Raw genomic sequence first — 6,767 nt, 5'->3', positions numbered from 1 at the left:
CCCCCCGGCACCGCGCCCGCGCAGGCTCTGGAGGGACCACAGCGACTGCCGGCTGATAGAAACCCTGCCCCTCTCCCAGCGCCTCTCCTGTCAGGGCATCTCCAACCTGCCGAGGAGATGTTTTCTACTCCTCTCCCGAAAGCTGATGCTGCTTCCACACAGCCGCGCTGCTCCACAGATCTGGTCGTCAGGATTCAGACACAGATCAGCAGCTACAGCGTTCGGCTTCCCCAGCCTTCTCACTCTGAAACGCCCAAGCAAGGTCAAGTAGATACACAGAGTAGACTGATACTCAGTGCCGTTGCACCTAGCAAGAATTGCTATAGATTATTTAAACAGAAGTCAAATAGGAAATTCTCTCTCTAGATTAGTAAGGACTCTGCTTACAATACCTAGCACTTTAAGAGGAAAAGTATCAGAAATCAGAAATGACCCTATAGGAATGGTAAAAGAACTAACCTATTTTAACTTTTCTGTTAGATCTTCATTAGGTTAGATCTTCACACATGGTCTTCATAAGGCTTGGGAAAACAACAAGCCAAGTCGAAGCAACTAGAAGAGTAATAATGAATTTGAGATGAACAATAATGACCACCATTAATTAATTGCTTTTGAAGCTGCCTGTCAGATAGTATAAATTAAACTTTCGAGTACTTACTTGTCAAGTGTTTGTGGGGCTTTTGCAAGTGCCTGAAAGAGGGAACTGAGAAGGTTACTTGGGAAGTCTCTGTGAACAGAGGAAAGTCTATAGCAAAGAAAGCAGCACATAAAACATTAACATTAAATCAATGCTTTGTGGAGAAATGTCTTACGTTAAGCTAAGCTTTATCTTAAATCATATTTAAAAGCTCGTGCAGTATACAAATCAATATTGATGCCATCTAAAATACACCACTATCATCTGCACTGATAAATGCCAGTTTTCATCCAGGACAAAGTGACTTCTTGGAAGAATTTCAAGGACTTACAATCTCTTCTGGCATCTCAGCAACTGAAGCCAAAGCTGTACTTTTCTGCCAGCTTCAGGCTCTGCTCCAGCACACTAAAACTGGTTTTAGATGCCATCATGTTCGTCATGCAAGGAACAGAAGTAAGGTCACCAGAATAATTTTTTCATTTGATTTCCAGGCTTTTAAGCTAAGCAGTTTTATGTGTTTTCAGAGGACTGTAGCTGACTGTCAACCCAGGACACTGACACACAACACACCTGGAAAAAACTGGACAACTTGGATGAAAAGAGGACCAAATACAGGTGTCTTCTGTGTTCCACCTACTGTGGTCATGTCTCTCATATTAATGTAGTCACCATTCTTCCTGAAGCTGTCGTCCTTTATGGTCAACAGTGGTATATTGACAAAACATAGTTCATCCAGGAAACATAGCCTACCATAGAGAAGACAAAAATAACATAACTGCAGCATCTCTCAAACCCTGCAAAAGCCTATCAAAATGGAGGTATTTTAAATTTTCCACTTGAAATTCAAACTTCAGGAGAAAAAACTTAAGCCCTTCCTGCCCAGCCTGGTTTCCACATCCCTGAAGAGTCCCAACACAGGCTGTGAACCATCTGCCCTTGAGTTTACATGAGCCATACAAGCCTATAGCAAGCATCTCCTTCCAACAGCTAACTTCTGCTCCACTATGCATAAAATACACTTTCACGTCATTCACTTGGTTTCTTTGTCTGAAGGCCTTTTGAAAACTGAATGAAAATCACTGCTTGTAAATGGGGAATAAAAAAGCAAGGTGTCCTTAATTTCCCAGAAAAGCTCAAGCTTTGCAGTGACATCTCCCATCATTCTCCTAGCAGAAATACTTTGGATGTAAATCAACACTTTCCTGCAGGCTAGTGCAATTGTGAAACTGTGGCTCATACTCCTCCTCTTCCCCACCCCCCCCTCACTTTGACTCATTTATTTGGCACAGCAGGCTGAGCTATTAAATTATTGTAGGTTTTTCTTTTATAAAGGCACCCTGAGATGTCTCGATACAATAACGCTTCCTGAAACTGATGCTGATTGATAACTGTTTCTTGGTTTCATCACAAGTCTTAGATCATGTTCATTTAGCATCAGGGCAGGACACTTGAGGACTGTTCTACCTTTCCATGTTTTCCAAACACTCATGCGTGAACACTGAAATATTTTCAGGCAAAACTCATCCTAGAATATTGTATTTAAAATCCAATTCTTGATCAGTTCAGGACTTAAATGTTTTTTCCCCCATGCTACAAGGTTGGTTACTGTAGAAACTCAGTCTGAAGTACTGCGGTTGATCAAAAAACTATTTTGAAACTATAAAAATGGGTTGTTAACATCCAACACTATTTTGCGATCAAACTCTCAAATCTTTCATACAGTTACAACTGCAGTGGCACTGAACAGATATTTTTTCTGAGGTAGATCTAATAGTAAAAAGATAGATCAAATTTTGATCCTGACAGTGACAAAGAATTTATCTTCATGTCATACTTAATTAAATATTATATAAATATAACATATTTATATTATTTAAATATGTACATGGTTTTTCCACAATCCCTGGGCTTTATTTTCCTATCCTTCTGTCAATTTCTTTCTTTTCTATTTGTTAGATATTGCTAACACATAAACTGCACAGTATCCACATTATCTATTTTTAATTTTTGTCTACTTGAGAGCATTGAGAGAGGTAAAAGCAGTGTGTTTTCCAAAAAATACTCATCCAAAAGTGCTATGAATTGGTCAGAAACAGTGACTACCATGAAGAAGCAGCAAACCTGTGCTAGGAGATGTCTCCATCTCGGCACCTAGAGAAGGGAACCAAGAAGCTATTTCTTTCAAGTCAGGAGGAAAGAAGTCATTCTTGTGGAGAAAGTGCTACAGACTGTCCTGATAACAAGAAGTTTAAGCAAGAGCTTTGGATTGTCCAAAAAGTAGATTAAAGGCAAAACCAGGATTCTTGTGAAAACAGTGACAAGGGACTGGCATAAGTGAAGATGCTGTATGAGAGAAAGCAGAACAGACCATGAGCCTGGCCCAGGGCCATGACCAGGAAGAACCATGTCCTTTGGTGACCTGACAAAGCTGTCCCTCCTGGGAGCTGGCTGCACCAGGAAAGCCCTCATCTGACCTCTCTGCTGCTTCTTGGTAATAAAATTCTAAGTTCCTCCAACAACAGTATTTTGTGGCACTGTAAATGTAATATAAAGCCTTTTTGAAAATACATTCATCCACAAAAATTGCCTGATTCCTGGCCATCAGATTGTTTCACTGAAAGCCTAAACTTAACTATCAAAACCATCATAAAATCATAAATCACAATGTCTGGTGCCATCAGAAGTCAGTACCAAAATAGGTCTCTAACCATTTATCTGAAATTTTCAAATGCTTGCCTTTGTTGCTGCAGGTTTCCATGAAGCACAGGATGACTATGCTGGAGCATTTCCATGCAGAGAGGAAACAAATTCTCCCAATATTTGCAAACAAAAGGTGCTTTTTTTGTTTCAATTCTATTCAGAATCTCATGTCATCTTGCATCTAGCTTTTTACAGAAGCCCTCTAAAACTGACAGGAAATAAAAGCTCGGTTTTCATGCCATTGTTCTAAAGATTGTCCTGGAGGTGCCATGGATGCAGCTGTTATGTCAGAAAAAGGCCTCTGGAGTGAAGGTCACTGTAAAACACATTGTTGTACTTTAAGTAATGTAAGTTCCAAACTCAGTGAAATCCCAGGTTCTGATTTCTGTACTGTTGTGGAGTAGCAGGATTACAGGAGTGTGAGTGCATAAGGATGTGAACCTCTTGCTGTGATGATGAGCACTGCCTGGTGTGCGAGAGCCTGCAGCCCTGGTGTGCCTGTAGCAGGGCATCCAGCAGAGCTGTGCCGGCAGCTGCCGTTCCACCGCCGCAGGAATATCCCCAGCTAGCAGCAGGGCTCATGACTCATGGTTATCTCATCTGCAGAGACAATGCTTTTTGCCTGGAACCATGCTATAACATAAACCCAACAGTTGTAACCCACAGGCATCTTGGCATTGAGGCTCAACATTTATCCCATTACTCAAGAGGCACTAATTTCCCCAAGATATGAACAGATATCGGCGCGACAAATCTCTTCACATCAGTATGAGCAGTAAAGTTCTTCTGAACTTTGAAGGCTGGATTTTTCTAGCTTTTAAACAAATGTTTGGGATCTGCCTGGAAATGTTATGATCACGCATAAGGATGTTCACACAGCCCCCATCAGAATCTGAATGGTAGGGGGTAGATACTTTTCCAACAAAAGTTAGAGAAATACATTGAAACTGGCAGCTGATAAATTAAAACCAGCTAACAAAATAGAAAACATCCTTTGTTGACTCTTCTCCAGGTCCATTTCCAGCAGATAATACACTACTGTGATCATAACAATAAAATGTTATTTTCATCCTAGTTTCTTAGAATCTGGTGTCAAATGTAACAGCCCACATGAGAGATGTGTAACCTAAATTCCCTACTGTTCATAAAGTTCATGAAGTTCCAGCCTGGGTTATGACCAAGGCAAGCTTCCCGCTCCCTGCCAGCAGCAGTACCCCTACAGTGACCTGGGGGAGGTGAATGTGTTGGAGAGTGATTCTGTCCAAGGTACAGTCAGATTTACCCACTACAACTATTTCTGAAGTTTGCAGGTGACCTTAAAAAACACTCCAGTACCAACTTAATTAAAAATAGTAATGGCCAGATAAAGCTGTGAGACATCCTAAATGACCAGTAAATATTTGTGAAGCTGAGCTTTCACTTTATTTTTTCATTCCTTATTACTCTTGGCTGCAGAGAACTTGAAAACATAACCACACTATACCCTAGAAGTTTCAAACCTGAAAAGCAAATGTAGTTTGCAAATGTAGAAAAGACATTTCAAATATCATAATTTTGCAAATAACTAATAAGGTAGAGAAACTAACTCAAAATATATAAATATTTGGGTTTCAGTATGAAAAGCAGTTAAATTGGACTGAAAAAAGTATATCTTTCATGAGCAGTATCAAATCTCCTATACTTGAAGTTCAACAGCTAAGCTCCAAAATCTTCTCAGGTCTAACTTTGTCTCAGTGCTCCTTAGAAGAGGCACAGCCAGCTTTGCATGAGGGAGCCAAGAGAGACTTCCCAGCAGTGCTACTCTTCCTGCCACCCACAGCAAGGTTCAGTACATGCCATAGTAACAACGAGAGGGCCTCACTTCTTTCAAGCTTTCATAGGTTCAGAATAGAGACACTATAACTCATGTTACTGGTGGGTTAGCCCCAATGCCATCAGGGGAAATGGTGACCTGAGAGTTTTCAGTCTCCAAAATCATCAGGTGAAATGCTGTCAGGGAAGAACCGACAAAATCATGACCATCATTCAGTTACAAGCATGAAGGCACACCAAAGTTAATGAAGAGAAGATCACAATCAATGGAATAACAATTAATTTTGTCATTATAGGAATTAGTATAAAAATATCAGAATCAGGACTTATAAGGGACTTCACCTCTAAGTTAACCTGTATTGGGTTAAATGATCTACATAATCTGATTTACTTTCAGCACCATATGTTACTAAATCGTAATCACTAGAAACCAGGAAATATGATCCTAGGGTAATTCCAGAGATCTGGATTCTCACTGTACTGTAACTTTAAATATATGGTATCATGACCATAAAGAGAGCACTCAGATAGGTCACACATCTTCATTTGCACCATGGTTTATAGAGGCACGTTTGCCCCTGTGTTCCATTGATCTAACAGGATGTGTTTTTCTATTACACATGCACAAGGTCTCTACATTTAAAGAGCATTACATTAAAACTGAAATCGAGAGCTTGCCTGTGAGGAAATGTTTGAACTGAGATTGCCCCATGCATTTTTTATTTGCTCACTGGTATGCCTTACAAGTCTCATTCAGGAACAGCTACAACAAATGTGTCAGAACTGCTGCTGGAACTCGTAAATTCCTAGGATTCAACCCAAAGACATAACCTCAAAATAACATACCTGAGACTCACGAAGAATTCTTGTTTTCTGCGCATTGAGTAAGCCCAGAGTCCAGTAAATGCAAGGATATACAATTACATGTACAAACACTCTGAACAAAGGGGGTGAATTCGGATTGAAAAGATACACCTTATTTATGTTTTACGTATTATGTTTTATGCCTAATGCTATTATACTGTTCTTGAATGTAGGCTTTTTGAGTATGTAATTTCCTAGAACTTTTTAAAATTAAAATTATACCACATGGAGCCACACTGAGTGCTGCATAAGTTATAACAAGATTTTAAATGGCCGAAAACAACTATTTAAAAGGAAAAGAATCTTTAGTACTCATTACAATAGGTAACTATGACCAAGATGCCAAGCATATTAGTTCAACCTGGTTTTCCTAAAAAAGCAAAAAAAAACCCAGAAGACAACCCCCAAAACAAGAATAACGCACAGCAAAAAAAAATGCCATAATTCATATCTGTTCTTTAACATTGAAATTTGATCAAAATTTGAACTTTAAAAGGATTAGAAATTTCTCAAAATCATCATGGCAAATAAAAAGCAAAGTGAGGGGTGCTAAGTCTTGGCCAGCCCAGTAGGGATTCACCCTGTAGCACAAGGTCCCTGACCCTCTAACATCCTGCATGGCCCTAAGGCTCTGTACAGTGGAGAACATGTTGGTCAAACGGAACACTCTGGAGATTTACCAGAAAGTCTTCAGAAAGTGCTGAGGGTGCAAGTTCTTTTAGTTAGAGGCTTAATGCACAGGCAGATGTGGATT

This window comes from Geospiza fortis, unplaced genomic scaffold, assembly GCF_000277835.1.
Source record: "Geospiza fortis unplaced genomic scaffold, GeoFor_1.0 scaffold130, whole genome shotgun sequence".
NCBI classification, from domain to species: domain Eukaryota; kingdom Metazoa; phylum Chordata; class Aves; order Passeriformes; family Thraupidae; genus Geospiza; species Geospiza fortis.
The sequence above is the reverse complement of the archived record's forward strand: the minus strand, read 5'-3'. Positions refer to the sequence as shown.